Consider the following 17,303-nt stretch of genomic DNA (forward strand, 5'->3'; position numbering starts at 1 on the left):
CTCGCTGCCCCCGCCACATGGTCCAGGGTGAGACAACCCCACCAGGCCTTGTGGCTACGACTTGGACTTGCTTCCTAGAAGGAACCTGGCGGTGGGTGGGCGGCAGCGTGCTCTCCCAACGCTGCTGGAGCGGGTCCCTGCGTTTCAGAACTATACTCCGAGGGCCTCCCCGGGCAGCAGTGGCCCTGAGCCCTCCGTCTCTCCCTTGATCCCACCAAGGCTTGGTTCTCACTCTTGCTTCTCACACTTGCTGAAAACCTTCTCAGTCCACTTGCCATAGTAATCAGTCGGGCTGAAAGGACTGGGGACTCCAGCGGACCTGAGGGGACTGGGTGCCGCTATCTTTGTGTCAGAGTGACGGTTAATTTGCATATCACCCTTTTATTAGATAGGACTAGAGGCCCGGTGCACAAAAATTTGTACACTCGGGTGGGGAGACGGGGTCCCTCAGCCCGGCCTGTGCCCTCTCGCAGTCTGGGACCCCTCGGGAGATAACGACCTGCTGGCTTAGGCCTGCTCCCGGGTGGCCGAGGACAGGCCCAGTCCCTAGGTGCAGCCCCTGGTCAGGCTCAGAGCAGGGCCGATTGGGGAGTTGGGGTGCCGCCCCCTGTCATGCACAGAGCAGGGCAGATCGGGAGGTTGCGATGCCACCCCTAGTCATGCTCAGGGTAGGGCAGATTGGGGGATTGGGGCACCGCACCCTGTTACACTCAAGGCAGGGTCGATGAGGAGGTTGCGGCCCCACCCCCTGTCACGCACAGAGCAGGGCCGATCAGGGGGTTGGGGCGCTGCCCCCTGTCACTCACAGAGCAGGGCCCATCAGGGGGGTTGGGGCTCCACCCCCTGTCATGCACAGAGAAGAGCTGATCAGGGGGTTGAGGAGCTCCCCCCTGTCACTCACAGAGTAGGGCCGATAGGGGAATTGGGGCACCACCCCCTGTCACACACAGAGCAGGGCAGATCAGGGGGTTGGGGCGCCGCACCCTGTCACACTCAGGGCAGGGCCGATGGGGAGGTTATGGCTCTACCCCGTCACACACAGAGCAGGGCCCATGGGGAGGGGGTTGGGGGGCCACACCCTGTCACACACAGAGCCGCAGGGCGATCAGGGGGTTGGGGAGCTCCCCCCTATCAGGCACAGAGCAGGGCTGATCAAGGGGTTGGGGCACATTCCCCTGTCACGAACAGAGCAGGGCGGATAGGGAGGTTGTGGCCCCGCCCCCTGTCACACACAGAGCCGCAGGGCGATCAGGGGGTTTGAGTGCTGCCCCCTGTCACGCTGATCCCGGTGCTTGGAGGCATATTACCCTTTTACTATATAGGATAGAGGCCTGGTGCACAGGTGGGGGCCGGCTGGTTTGCCCTGAAGGGTGTCCTGGATGAGGGTGAGGGTCCCCACTGGGGTGCCTGGCCAGCCTGGATGAGGGGATGATGGCTGTTTGCAGCTGGTCATACCCCCTTCAGGGTTGGGGTCCCCACTGGGGTGCCTGGTCAGTCTGGGTGAGGGGCTGAGGGCCGTTTTCAGGCTGGCAGGTGACTGAAGCTCCCAACTGCTCCTTTTTTTTCTTTTTTTTTTATTCTGGGCCAGCTTTAGCTCTGAGGCTTGGCTCCAGCTCTGAGGCCTCGGCTGCTGAAAGCAGGTATCTGGTTTGTTTGGGTTCTATAATCGAAACACTGTTGCGGTCCTGCTAACTCCAGCTCTGAGATCCCGGCTGGCTGAAAGCAGATTACTGGGGTTTTGTTTAGCTTCTATATTTGTAACAATGTTTCAAACTGCAAGCTCAGAGGCCAGCAGCAGCAGGTGGGGAACGTTGGCTTCCTCCATCACTGAAGCAAGCAAGCCTCCTGTTAGTTTCAAGCTGCCTGGCTGCCGGCCGCCATCTTGGCTGGCAGTTAATTTGCATATCACCCTGATTAGCCAATGGGAAGGGTAGCAGAGGTACGGCTAATTATCATGTTTCTCTTTTATTAGATAGGAATTCTTGTTAAAAAACAGACAACTAATCTTGTTCTCCTCATCCTTCCTGGAACATCATGTACCTTATAAACATTAAAGAAACCCAAAATGTGCCGAAACCGATTTGGCTCAGTGGATAGAGCGTCGGCCTGCAGACTGAAAGGTCCCAGGTTCGATTCCAGTCAAAGGCATGTACCTGGGTTGCGGGCACATCCCCAGTGGGAAATGTGCAGGAGGCAGCTGATCGATGTTTCTCTCTCATTGATGTTTCTAACTCTATCTCTCTCCATTCCTTTCTGTAAAAAATCAATAAAATATATTTTTAAAAAAAAAAAAGAAACCCAAAATGTCATTTAAGCTAAGAGAGAAGACATTGAACACAATGGTGTTTTAGCAACTACAGAATTCTAGTGAGGTCTATTGGGCCCCACTTAAAAAACATGTTTATACTCGCAAAACATTTTCTGCATAATTTTCACTTTTTCTTTCAAATTAATCTATCACAATGCTTTATAATGGATTTATTTTTACAAAAATGACATATATCTGTGGACGAAGAGTGGCCACATGCTAATCTGACTAGCTGAGAGAAGACCTGCATGGCGGCCTTATAAACTCAGAGGCCTAAAATAACCACAAAGGATGGTCTAAAATTAAAAGTTTTTAACCAAAAGCAATTTATGGTGGGTAGTCAATGTCCTAGGCTGGCATCTTCCCTGACTAAGGTCAATCTTTATCCTAACTGAGACTGTCTATTGTCTTTTTGCATCTAAGATAACAAATCTTTGGAATGTTACAGTAATTTTCTTTTTTCCATATCCTTCAAAGCACAGGCACTGTTCTGTGGACACCACAAACCCCCTCATTCTTATTGAGTTAATTGTTGACTGTAACAATCCTCTACCCACCTATGTAAAAGAAGTATGTGTCTATCATTTTTTTTATCATTTTATTTTTTATCTAATCCCAGAGGTTCCCCCACATTGCTTTCTCCAGTCTCCCCATGCTAGAACCAATGGATTTCATGTCCCCTCATCTGATTGTAATGTATAAAATAAGGTGCAACACTGTAATTCTCTAGAGCAGCAGTTCTCAACCTGTGGGTCGCGACCCCTTTGGGGGTCGAACGACCCTTTCACAGGGGTTGCCTAAGACCATCGGAAAACACATATATAATTACATATTGTTTTTGGGATTAATCACTATGCTTTAATTATGTTCAATTTGTAACAATGAAATCGGGGGTCACCACAACATGAGGAACTGTATTAAAGGGTCGCGGCATTAGGAAGGTTGAGAACCACTGCTCTAGAGCATCATCTAAATCCATTGAGATTTTGCTTCCCAGCACTTATCGACTGTTTGGCTCAAATAAACTCAGAGAAATTCTTCACAGGTTTGAATGCTTATTACATTGACATACCCATAATAAAAATTCAAACAGTGCAAAAAAGTTAAATTAAAGCAATAAATCATTTCAAATTGAGAGTTAAAAGCTATGCCATGCTGTGCCACACTAGAATTTCCTGTGTTTTTCTTTTGCGACCACTTTTTAAAGTTTATTTACTAAATTTGTTCCTTTTTGTTTGAAAACAGTTTGTGATTTCTTGATTTTTTTAAAATTATTTATGTTACATTTTGTTAATTTTGCTAGGTATATAATGGAAGATATTGTGTAATTCAGATTCATTCCCTCATCGTTTTTTTAATACTAGGTGATAATATTATTTCTTAAGAAGAAACTTGGCTTTTGATTCCCTGATTCACCATCTAATTCTCATCTATAACAGTTTTATTTTTATAACAGTTTTATTTTGATTATTGCTTTCTCTCAAGCCTTTCCCTTTCAATTTATGAAGGGAAATGAAGACAAAATGCACTAACAGCCTATTATAGCCATGCAATTAATAATGATACATTTATTTAAAAGTACTGTAATAACCAATAAGAGAAAGACAGATATCAATCACATGATCTCACTTATATGTGGAATCTAATGAACAAAGTAAAGTGACAAATAAAATAGAACCAGAAACATGGACACAAGGAACAGACTGAGGAATCTAAGAGGGAAGGGGGAGGGAGGGCAGGAAGAGATTAACCAAAGAACATATATGAATATATGTATAGCCCATGGACACAGACAATAAGGTGGTGAAAGTCTTGGGGAGGACAGGAACCAGGTGGGGATGGGGGGAAAAGCAGATATCTGTAATACTCTCAACAATAAAGAAAAAAATATTTTTAATGTGATATAAAAAATCCTTTATTAAATAAAGGATTTTTTTAATCCTATATTAAAAAAATATTTTTAATGTGCTATATAATAAAAGGGTAATATGCAAATAGACCGAATGGCAGAACAACCAAACAACCAATCAAAGCGTAATATGCTAATGATATGCTAAGGCTGCTCAATTGCTCACTATTATGTTCACCAACCACCATATGGCAGAAGTCAACTGGTCGACCAGTTGCTATGACATGCACTGACCACCAGGGGGCAGATGCTCTGATCAGTAGGTTAGCTTGCTGCTGGGGTCTGGCTGATGGGGATTGATTGAGATGGACCAGACACACCCTGGAGCTCTCCCGCGGTCCCTCCCCGGCCCGATTGTGCACCGGTGGGGTCCCTCAGCCTGGCCTGCACCCTCTCGCAATCCAGGACCCCTCAGGGGATGTCGATCCCGCAAGCCACTTCCCTTGGGAGGGCACCAGATGCAGGGCTCATGGCTGGCGAGCACTGCTGCGGCAGCATGAGCCTCTCCCAATTGGGATTGATTGGGCACGAGTCTGTGGCAGGCACAGTGGGGCTGGGATGAGCAGGAGCAGCAGGGAGGAGCTGCAAGTGGCGTTCGACTGTGGGTTTTGGCCCAATCCCTGCAGGCCACCCAGAAGAACCCCACTTGTGCACAAATTCGTGCACCGGGCCTCTAGTCCTATGTAATAAAGAGATGATATGCAAATTGACCATCATGACCTCGCACAAGATGGCTGCCCCCATGTGGTCACAAGATGGCCGCCCTCATGTGGTCATAAGATGACTGCCTCCATGTGGTCACAAGATGGCCACCCCCATGTGGTCACAAGATGGCCATGCCCATGTCATCACAAGATGGCCACCACAAGATGGCCGGCAGGGGAAGGCAGTTGTGGGCAATCGGACAAGCAGAGGAGGGCAGTTGGGGGCAACTGGGCCAGCAGGGGAGGGTAGCTGGGGGCAATCGGGCTGGCAGGAGAGCAGTTAGGCATTGATCAGGCTGCCAGGGAAGTGGTTAGGGGGTGATCAGGCTGGCAAGCAGAAGTGGTTGGGGGCGATCAGGCAGGCAGGCAGGTGAATGGTTGGGAGCCAGCAGTCCCAGATTGTGAGAGGGGTGTCTGACTGCCCACAGGGATCGGGCCTAAACTGGCAGTCAGACATCCCCCAAGGAGTCCCAGATTGAAGAGGGTGCAGGCTGGGCTGAGGGACACCCCCCATTGCACAAATTGCGTGCACTGGGCCTCTAGTATTTAATAATATGGAATGTTTATGAGTGAAAAAAGTACATTATAAAACAGAGTATAGTGTGGACAGTTATGCAAATAAATGTTTTAAAGGGATATTTTTAAATAAGTTTTAACAGCAATTTTTTTCTCTAGGTCAAAAGACTGCACATAATTTTTTTCTGCATTTCCAATTTTCTGTATTATATAAATGTTTCTTTTTAAATGGAAAAAATGTTCCTAAATTTTATAAAATTAAAAATTTTTAGAATGAATTTAAATATTAAAGAAGGACATAAATTTAAAAATGTCTCTCTTCCACTTCCTTTGACTCTCAGTTCAGCACCCCAAAGGTAACCACTGATGATTTCTTTGGTATTTCATAAAATGTCAGTGCTTACCAAAACACGCACAAATATGAATATATGTATGTATATTATGTATGTATGTATGTATGCATTCTTTTGTATTAAAATTGAATATCTATACTAATAATAGAGTAATATGCAAATTGGCTGGGACACAGTCATGTAACGACCAATCAGGACGGGGGTGGGGGTGGGGCCGTGGTGGAGAGCTCTCTGCATGCCTGTGCCAGGGGTCAGAAGGGCACAGAGGGGAAGGGAGAGCAGATAGGCAATTAAGGGTATCAGGCCAGCAGGGGAGTGCAGATAGGCAGTTAGGGCAATCAGACCAGGAGGGGAGAGCAGATAAGCAGTTAGGGGGATCAGGCCAGGAGGGAAGAGCAGATAGGCAGTTAGGGTGATCAGGCCAGGAGGGGAGAGCAGTTAGGGGGATCACACCGGCAGGGGAGAGTAGTTAGGACCATCAGGCTGGCAGGGGAGCAGTTAGGGGCATCAGGCAGGCAGGCAGGTGAGCAGTTAGGAGCCAGTGGTTCCGGATTGCAAGAGGGATCCCTGATTGGAGAGGATCCAGGCCAGGCTGAGGGACCCCCACCCCCCATGCAGAAATTTCGTGCACCAGGCCTCTAGCCCTATATAATAAAAGCCTAATGGCGTCACGCCCTCATGCGATGCCCTCGCATGATGTTGCCACAAGATGGCCAACACAAGATGGCTGAGTGCATAGTGGAGGCAGGGCCCAGTGACCGCTCTTCACTGTGAGGCCTGGCGGTCCCGTGGCTTCACAAGGCACAGAGGAGGCCGGTCCCAGTATCTCCGCCACTTTGCGTGGAGGAGGCGGGTCCCAGCGGAGGAGGCAGGTCACGGCAGGGGAGGGCAGTTGGGGGTGATTGGGCCAGCAGGGGAGGGCAGTTGGCAGTGATCGGGCTGGCAGGGAAGAGCAGTTGGGAGCTATCAGGCCAGCAGGGGAGTGGTTAGGGGGCGATCAGGCTGGCAGGCAGAAGCAGTTAGGGGCAATCAGGCAGGCAGGCAGGCTAGCTGTTAAGAGCCAGGGGTCCCAAATTGGAGAGGGTGCAGGCCGTGTTGAGAGACACCCCCCCATGCACGAATTTTATGCACCAGGCCCCTAGTAATACATAATGTTGACACTTGGATTTTTTTTTTCCTGCCTAACAATTCATAATGGACAACTTACCATATTGGCCCATATAGGTTGACCTAGTTAATTTTTTTAAAAAATATATTTTATTGATTTGTTACAGAGAGGAAGGGAGAGGGGTAGAGTTAGAAACATCAATGAGAAAGAAACATAGATCACCTGCCTCCTGCACACCTCCTACTGGGGATGTGCCCGCAACCAAGGTACATGCCCTTGACCGGAATCGATCCTGGGACCTTTCAGTCTACAGGCCAATGCTCTATCCAGTGAGCCAAACCAGTTAGGGTTGACCTAGTTCTTATTAGTGGCAGTATAGTATTCCATTAAATGGATATATCATAATTTATTTAGCCAGATCTCAATTGATAGCTTTTACTTTTTATTTTATGACAAATAAACTGCAATAAGCTTTATAATATACTTTTGTACACTTGCACAAAACATTTCTAGAGACACAGTTGATGGATCAATGATCAAAGGCAGATGTGCCTTTAAAATTTTTACACATTGGTGCCATTTGACAGTATCCCTATTCTTATCAACTTTGTATGAGAATGTGTTTTTTCATGTTTTCATAACACATTCTTTGCCTGTTCAGTGAAAATGGTATCTCACTGTTATGTTAATATATATTTTGTTACTAGAGAATTGAAAACTTTTTTCCCATATATTTATAAGTCATTGGGACTTTCTCATGAACTGCTTGTCCATTTTGTTCATCCATTTCTCTGTCATTTATCCTTTTCTTTATTGGATGGTAAATATTCTTTGTATATTATGAAATTTAACAGTTTTTAGGACATATGTTTTACAAACAGAGTATATTTATTTTTTTCTCCTGATTTTAAATTTTATAATATTTTGCCATTCAGAATTAACTGTTTTGTGTTCTGATTGGCAAACATTTTCTTTTATATGTTCTGGGAATTAATTATTATAAGAAACCCATCCAATATGATGTTTAAACAAAAGGCTACAAAGTGTTTTCAAAGAATGTTCTCATTAGGTGGGTGACATTGTAGGTTCTGGAAATGACCAATAATGCACATGACTGTATAGTTGAGTCATGTATTAAGGAAGTAGCACAAAATGTTAAATTTTATAAACATTTTAAAAAATCATAACAATGTTTACAAAGAGCTAAACTGGATTCTATTTCATTTTATTTTTTAAAAAATTTTATTGTTGAGAGTATAACAGATGTCCCTCCTTTTGCCCCCCTCCATCTGGTTCCCACTCCACCCCAGGCCTTCACCACCCTATTGTCTGTGTCCATAGGTAAAGCATATATGCATATAAAATCTTTGTTTAATCTCTTCCCACCCCCACCCCATTTTCCTCTGAAATTCATCAGTCTTTTCCATGTTCCTATGCCTCTGATTCTATTTTATTCATCAGTTTATTTTGTTTATTAGATTTCTTGTTCATTTATTTTGATTTTTAGATTCAATTGTTGACAGATATATATTTATTGCAATTTTATTGTTTGTATTTTTTCTCCTCTTCCTCCTTCTCCTCCCCCCCCCCCTCCTCCTTCTCCTCCTCCTTCCTCTTCTTTAAGAATACTCTTTAACATTTCATGTAATTCTGGTTTTGTGGTAATAAACCCTTTTAGTTTTTCTCGTTTGTGAAGTTCTTTATCTGACCTTAAATTCTAAATGATAGCTTTGCTGGGTAGAGTAATCTTGGTTGTAGGTCCTTGCTATTCATCACTTTGAATATTTCTTGCCACTCCCTTCTGGCCTGCAAAGTTTCTGTTGAGAAATCAGCTTACAGTCGAATGGGTGCTCTCTTGTAAGTAACTAACTGCTTTTCTCTTGCTGCTTTTAAGATTCTCTCTTTGTCTTTCACCTTTGGCATTTTAATTATGATGTGTCTTAGTGCAGATCTTTTTGGGGTCCTCTTGTTTGGGACTCTCTGTGCTTCCTGGACTTGTATGTCTATTTCTTTCACCAGGCAGGGGAAGTTTTCTGTCATTATTTCTTCAAATAGGTTTTCAGTATCTTACTCTCTCTCTTCTCTTCATGGTACCCCCATAATGCGAATGCTGGCATGCTTGAAGTTGTCCCAGACGCCCCTTACATTATCTTTATTTTTTTATTCTTTTTTTCTTTTTGATCTTCTGATTGGGTGTTTTCTTTTCTTTTCTTTTCTTTTTTTTGCTTCCTCATATTCCAAATCATTGATTTGATTCTCAGAATCCTCTACCCTATTATTAAATCCCTGTAAATTTTTCTTTATTAAGTTATTGTATTCTTAATTTCTGATTGGTCTTTTTTTATGTCTTTGTCATTCTCACTAAGATCCTTGAAAGTATTACCAAATACCTTAAATCTCTCATTAAGTCCCTTGAAACTCTCATTAAGACCCTTGAATAACCTTATAAGCATTGTTTTGAACTCTGTATCCAGTAATTTGCTTGCTTTCATTTCTTTCATTTGTAACATGTTTCTTTGTCTCCCATTTTGGCACTTTACCTGTGTTTCTTTCTTTGTATTAGATAGAGCTGCTATGTCTCTTGTAATTGGTAGAGTGGCTTTGTGTAATAAGTGTCCTATAGGTCCCAGTGGCTCAGGCTCCCAAGTCTAAGTATGCCCCTGTGTGTAGGCTGTGTGCACAGTCTTATAGTTAAGCCTTGATTGATGTTGTCACTGGGAGGAATTGGCCTCTAGGCCAATTGGCTAAGAGGATGATCTGCATCTACAATGGAATAACTGCTGTGTAGGAGTCACCCTATGCAGCAGGACTTGTTTCAGTAGGGCTTTGCTGCTCAATGAATGAGTCTGTTCTTGAGTGTGTCACTTGTGGATGTGTAGAGTTATAATATGATAGGATCTGAAGCTGTCCACTGGGTGCATTGGCTCTGGGGCCTCTTGGGAGGTGCAAAGTCAACCACTGTCTGGGGTCACCCAGCAGGAGCTACAGAGAGATATGGCTACTACTTGAATTGGGCTAGGAAGTGCTCAGGCAAGACCCAACTGTGAAGCAAGGCAGGTTGGTGCTAGTGTTGGGTCTTGGGCCTATTAATAGGTTTGGGGCATGCTGACACCAGCTGCTGCTTGTTTAAGAGATTTCACAAAGTCTGAAACCTGAGCCAGTACAGGCCATTCATATGGGAAAGCATCTGCAAATTGGATGGGGTAGGGTCTCAGGGAATCACCAGGGTAGAGCAAACAGTGTGAGCCACGCTGATGGAAACTCAGATATGGCTGCCAGTCAGCTCTGCAATGGGGGAGGTCCCAGCACAATGACCCCAGTGAGCACCCCTGTCTGGAAGAAAGTGTCCCAGAGTTCCTGCCCTCATGGCAGACAGTGCAGTTCCCATATATCCCTGGATTCCCACAAAGCCGCTGCCAGGAACTGGAGCTCAGAGGAAACAGGACTGTGTAAGTTTGTGCACCAGCCCTTTAAGAGGAACACTGGGAACTCCAGCAGCCTCTGTGTCACTCAGCCACAATCCCTGCTGGTTTTTACAGCCCAAAGTCATGGAAACTTCTCTTCTCAGCTCTGTAACCCTGGGCTGGGGGGGCTGGTGTGCCACTGGGACCTCCTGCTTCTCATGGGAGGCCCTGGAGATATCCCTCCTGACTAAAAAATCAGTATATTAGTATGTGGGTGTCAGACCAACCCATTCTACCCTTCCATCCCTCCTACTAGTCTCAATGTGCTTTCTTTTTTATTTCTCTAGTTGTAGGGCTTCCATTCAGCCAGTTTTCAGGTGGCTCTGAATAATGGTTGCTCTGTATTTTAGTTGTAATTTTGATGTGGTTGTGGGAGGCAGTGAGTACTGCATTTACCTATGCTGCCATCTTGGTTATTCTTCCCTGGATTCTATTTTAAACTTTCCAACTTTAAAGTTATCATTTCCGTGTAAGAGCTATAATAATCACAGTAGTTTTATCCCAAATTATAACATTACTTTGGTAAAACAAAATGACTGCATTATAAATCTAAGTTTATAAATACATATAGGATTTTTCTCTTTCTGTTTGAATACAAATGAACTGTGGGACCGCTAATGGGTATGCGTTTATTTTGGGGTTGATAAAAAAATTTCTAAACTTCATCGCAGTGAAATTGCACAATTCTGTGAATATAATGAAAACCATTGAGTCATACACACATTTTAAATGCATGAATTTTATGGTTTGTAAAGCATATCTCAATAAAGCTGCTAAAAAAGTTAAAATTTGAGATTGTGGTGAGTTTTGAGTAGAGCTGAGTGCAAAATAAATTACTTTGATCTGTCACTGGATTGTCCTTAGCATCTCTGTAGCCGCTAGGAAAAGGCTTCATTAAGAATCACATTTTCAGTGGGCTCATCTTTGCAGATCCTTTTCCCTTTTTGTTTATTCTCATCTGCCCTCTTTCCCTTTTCAGATTCTCTTGATTAGGGTAGAGGGCAGGGTAAATGAAGATTTTCTAACCTTCTCTCCTATGTTTTTGTTATTCTGATCCCTGGAATTACATCACTTTACTTTAATATAAATGCTCTGTAACAACACATTACAGTGTGGATTTTAGCCAAAGGTAAATAATAGCCTTGGATGAGTCAAAACCATATCTTAATAGCCTTTCCTGGTACCAGCCGGGACATATCTTAAGAGGCTTTAATGCTCTAATGTACCCTCATCTTACTAAGGGGAATGTGACACAATATGCTGTTCAATCACAATACCTACAATGATTATCCAGACATTTTTGCATTCTTATTTTTTAAGATTTTTCATTCAAACACAATAAAAAGAATAAAACTATAGGCATTATTACACTATTTCCAGCAGCTTCTGATGACTGTAACCTTCATCACTAATTCTTAATCTCCACAGTATGAGTCAAAATCAAGGCAAACCACCTTTCTCACTTTGCACCAATATGGAATGAGTCAGTGATGAGAAAAAACCTAAAACTAATTTAATTCAGTGGAATCATCCTTAGCATTCATAACTGGTGAACCACTGTCAAGTTTTTTCAGTTCTATTTAGTAATATATTTGTGTGAGGTGTTTCTGTGCCTTAAACTTAGGAAAAAGTTAGATATCAGTTATTACCTAATAGAAAGTGATCAGACAATTAACAAATTTTATCAAGTATTCTGGAGGACACCACAAAGGTTCCAGGATACAGTTTTTGTCCTCAAGGAGTTCATCATCCATGAAGAGCGTTAGCCCACCTTTGCCATATATAGGTGCTCTTCAATGGTAACGGTACAGTCAACTATCTACTAACAGGGGCTGTTTCTGCTTCAACCACATCTCATTTCCTGTTTCACACATGTGACATTGTTCGGTAGTTCCTCTTGCTAAACACCTCAGGATTTTTATCTGTTCATTTGGTGATTTTAGCATAAGGTAAAAAAACTGTTCTTGGCTGGAAAGATAAATGGAAAATCCCTGATATCTCAGAAGTATGAGATGTAACTAAAATATGTTAAAACATGATAGTGCATGAACTCAGCTGTGACATAACACAATTCATTTTCCAAGAAACCAGAAACATTAATCAGAAAGGACATATGCATCCCTATGTTCATAGCAGCACAATTTACAATAGCTAGAAACAGCCTAAGTGCCATCAGCAGATGAGTAGATTAAAAACTGTGGTACATCTACACAATGGAATACTACACTGCTGTAAAAAAGAAAGAACTCTTACCATTTGCAACCACATGGATGGACCTGGAGACCATTATGCTAAGCAAAATAAGCCAATCAAGAGAAAGATAAATATCACATGATCTCACTCATTTATGGAATATAATGAACAACATAAACTGATGAACTAAAGTAGATACAGAGTCAGAGAAGCATCAAACAGACTGTCAAACTTCAGTGGGAAGGCGGTGGTGGTGGTGGTGGTAAGAGATCAACCAAAGAACTTGTATGCATGCCTATAAGCATAACCAATGGACACAGACACTAGGGAGGTGAGACCATGTGCTGGGGATAGGGGTGGAAGGGAGGAGGTCAATGGGGGAAAAGGGAGACATATGTAATACTTTAAACAATAAATAATAATAATAATAATAATAATAATAATAAATAAATAAAAATTAGAAAAAGAATAAATTAGTCTTTCAATTCTCCTACATAATAATTTTAAATAAGAGTTCTATGTATGTGTGTATGTATGGGTGTTTTGTGTGAATATACATATAATATGTAGTATATAGATATTAAAATTTTACAGTAGCAAAAAAAAAAAGAGAAGAAATTCTAATTACAATAATTTCTTTGAACTGGTTACTACATGCCTAATTACCAGGCAGCACACTGATAAATATGTAAATCATTGCATATGTATGGAATCAACTTGTGCACATTTTAGCTACCCCATTAAACTCTGTTAAGGTATAGTTTGTCTTCACAATTTATCACTCCTCTAGTATGGTCATTGGCCCATAACTTAAAAATGTTGGAAGCTTATAAAAAATGACAAGGTGAGGAAGGAATCAAATGAACATTTAAAGTAATAATTTTAAAAAATTATAAATAAGGACAAAAGGTAACGACTGGTAAAAGATATACTCACTGTTCTATAACACAGGATATTTCTACATGAAATTTATCTTAGATCTGTTGAGAGTTTTGGAAAAATGAACATTGGAATCAATATCTAGCAAATTTTGTAATCAAATTCCTGAGAACATTAGATAGGTATTTTTGTAAATATAAATTTTAAAAATCATCAAAAATCCCCCTAGCTCTCTCTGAAATCATACCTATTCTATAATGAATTATATTAAATACATTTATTATTTTTTATTCGTTAACGAGAACACAACATCATGGAAAAATATGTCACAAGAATTAAAATGAAGTAATGCTAAAATAAGTAAGAAAGAAGAAATCACTGAATACTAGCAATGGATATATCTAGATATTTTGGGTAGTACAATATATGACTAAAGAAGTGTGGTTATAGGAGAAAGCATAAGCCAATATTTTTAGCTTTAGGAGATTTTAGTTTCAAATAAATAAACATTTTATAAAAATTATTCATCTAGTTTTCTGTAGGAACACTGTAGAGACTTACCCTAAGTTACCACAGTTTTTCTTTGTTTGTTTGTTTGTTTTTGTGTTTTTTTTTTTTACCTTGGCACTATTGATATGTTGGGCCAGGTGTTTCTTTATTGTGGGGGCTGTCCTCTGCATTATAGGATATGTAGCAGCAACTCTGACCTCTACCCACTAAGTGCCAGTAGCAATACCTCTTATCCTAATTGTGACAAGCAAAAATGTCTCCACACATTGCCAAATGTCAGTTGGGTGGCAGAACTGCCCCCTTTGAGAACTACTGCTTTATAGAATGTGGAAAGATGTGCAAAAATAAAAATTTCTGTTAATGTAATTATAATATAAATGCACTAGCCAAGTTCACCATTTTAAACAAGAATAGGGAACTTTTATTTGATAAGAATTCTCCAGCCACAGGAAAAGATTAAACCCAGCAAAAGGAAAAACTCAACAAAGTGTGTTTTATTATTTTGTTGAGGTAGGTGTTAAGAGAATGAGAAAGAAACAAGAAATAAGGAAATGTTCTCTCCTGCTTATAAAATTAAAAACAGAGGACATGAACAGTAAACATAGCAGATTATAAAAATGTATTTCAGTTCCATATTATGGTTTAAATATGGAAATGAAAACAAAGATAAAACAGAGGAGACATAAATAGGAAACGACAGAATAGATAAGATGGTGGAGGTGGGCTGGCAGTGAGGATGGTAATGAGGCAAAACAAAGTATCTCTACTTTTTCTCAGCCCTCTCCTCTTAGACCCTGAGTCAACATTTCTCCTCAGGCTTGACCAGCTGCTCACCATACCTGTGAAGGAGGATGTTGGGATAAGAGACTAAAAATCAAGGGAGAATCACTGCCAAGAAAGGAATAATGACTGTCACAGAAGGCTTGGAAATTGAGGAATGAGATGATCAATGCCTAGCTTTAGTATACAGAACAATTATTTTTTGAGGGAGCATTTGTGTAGAAAATACTGAGGAAGCTACATGTTCAGGAGAAAGGTAAAAGCCTAAGTGTGGGTGTTGGCAGAAGAAACTGAACATAATAAAACCATTTGCCTTTTGTATAATACTTTGAGGGATAATATTCATTATTTGTTTTTTATAACAATAAACAAGAATTTAGATTTTCTTTATGCACAGGAAATATTTTTTAAATTAAATCTTTATTGCTCAGATTATTACAGTTGTTCCTCTTTTTTCCCCATAGCTCCCCTCCACCTGGTTCCCACCCCACCCTCCGCCCTTACACGCCCCCACTGTCCTCATCCATAGGTGCACGATTTTTGTCCAGTCTCTTCCTGCATCCCCCACACCCCTTGCCCCCCTGAGAATAGTCAGTCCACTCCCTTTCTATGCCCCTGATTCTATTATAATCACCAGTTTATTCTCTTCATCAGATTATTTATTCACTTGATTTTTAGATTCACTTGTTGATAGATGTGTATTTGTTGTTCGTAATTTGTATCTTTACCTTTTTCTTCTTCTTCCTCTTCTTAAAGAATACCTTTCAGCATTTCATATAATACTGGTTTGGTGGTGATGAACTCCTTTAGCTTTTCCTTATCTGTGAAGCTCTTTATCTGACCTTCACTTCTGAATGATAGCTTTGCTGGATAAAGTAATCTTGGTTGTAGGTTCTTGGCATTCATCACTTTGAATATTTCTTGCCACTCCCTTCTGGCCTGCAAAGTTTCTGTTGAGAAATCAGCTGACAGTAGTATGGGTACTCCCTTGTAGGTAACTGACTGTCTTTCTCTTGCTGCTTTTAGGATTCAATCTTTGTCTTTTGCTCTTGGCATTTTAATTATGATGTGTCTTGGTGTGGTCCTCTTTGGATTCCTTTTGTTTGGGGTTCTCTGCACTTCCTGGACTTGTAAGTCTATTTCTTTCACCAGGTAGGGGAATTTTTCTGTCATTATTTCTTCAAATAGGTTTTCAATATCTTGCTCTCTCTCTTCTTCTGGCACCCCTATAATTCGAATGTTGGTATGCTTGAAGCTGTCCCAGAGGCTCCTTACACTATCTTCGTATTTTTGGATTCTTTTTTCATTTTGCTTTTCCGGTTGGGTGTTTTTTGCTTCTTCATATTTCAAATCTTTGACTTGATTCTTGCGATCCTCTAGTCTGCTGTTGGAACTCTGCATAATATCCTTTATTTCAGTCAGTGTATACTTAATTTCTAGTTGGTCCTTTTTCATAACCTCAAGGGTCTCACTAGATTTCTTGAGGGTCTCACTACATTTATTGGCGGTCTCACCAGTCTTTTTGAGGGCCTTACTAAATTTATCTGCGGTTTCTAGAAAGTTCTTGAAAAACCTTAAAAGTGTGGTTTTGAACTCTATATCCAGTCGTTTGCTTTCCTCCATTTCTGTCATTTGTGACCTGTTTCTTTGTCTCTGCATTTTTTATGCTTCCCTGTGTTGGTAGAGTGGCTTTGTGTGCTAGGTGTCCTATAGGGCCCAGTGGCTCAGCCTCCCCAATTACCTGAGGTGGACACTCTTGGTGCACCCCATTGTGGGTTTTGTGCACAGTCTTGTTGTAGTTAAGCCTTGATTGTTGTAGGTATCAGTGGGAGGAATTGACTTCCAGGCCAATTGGCTGTGAGAATCAGCTGTGTCTACGGTGGGAGAACTTCTGTGCTGAAGACACCGTTATGAGGCAAGACTTGCTTCAGTGGAGCTTTGGTGCTCACTGAGTCTGCCCCCTGGGTGTGTCCCTTATGGATCTGAGGAGTTGTAATTGGATAGTCCCACTCTGACCACTGGGTACACTGGCTCTTGGATCTAAGGAGGTGCTAATTTAGCCTCTGCCTGAGGCTACCCAGAAGGAGCTACGAAGAGTTCTGCAGATTCCCCTTCCTTGTTTGGGGTTTGGAGGTGCCCAAATGAGGCCCAGCTGTGAAGCAATGCAAGCTGCTGTGGGGCCTTGGGCTTTCTCTTGGAAGTTCTGGGTCTGTCTGGCCCAGCTGCAGTTTGTTAAGTAATTTTCAGATTGCAAAGGGCCAGGGCATTCATATGCAAAAGCCTCTGCGTGCAGCTTGGGTGGGATGGGGTCTCCAGGAATCAACAGGGTGGAGCAAGCAGCTATGGCTGATCCCCAGCCCTGCCCTAAGGGGCCCCGAGTCTCAGTGTCCTGGTAATCGCTGCAAGCACCTTTGAGAGAAAGCCGCCCTCCAGTTCCGAGTTTTGCCCACTGCCAGACAGTCCAGTTTCTCCCCGTATGAGTCTAGATCCCCAGAGACTCACCCAGAACTGGAGTTAAGAGCACTCGGGGGCTTGTGACTCCCTCCCGATTCAAAAAGACAGCCGCGTCCTCAGTTGCC

At 42.3% G+C, this 17,303-nt stretch overlaps 1 protein-coding gene and 1 pseudogene across 1 annotated transcript in view; both read right to left on the reverse strand.

Annotated features, from left to right (window-relative positions):
- LOC102419252 overlaps window positions 1-278 on the reverse strand; it is a 1,623-nt pseudogene extending 1,345 nt beyond the window's left edge.
- The window catches only part of LOC102440557 (serine/threonine-protein kinase DCLK1), a 518,233-nt gene that overhangs the window by 169,225 nt on the left and 331,705 nt on the right, over window positions 1-17,303 (reverse strand). The gene's annotated exons all lie outside the window — the stretch shown is intronic.

Source organism: Myotis lucifugus, unplaced genomic scaffold (assembly GCF_000147115.1).
Source record: "Myotis lucifugus unplaced genomic scaffold, Myoluc2.0 scaffold_7, whole genome shotgun sequence".
Taxonomy (NCBI): domain Eukaryota; kingdom Metazoa; phylum Chordata; class Mammalia; order Chiroptera; family Vespertilionidae; genus Myotis; species Myotis lucifugus.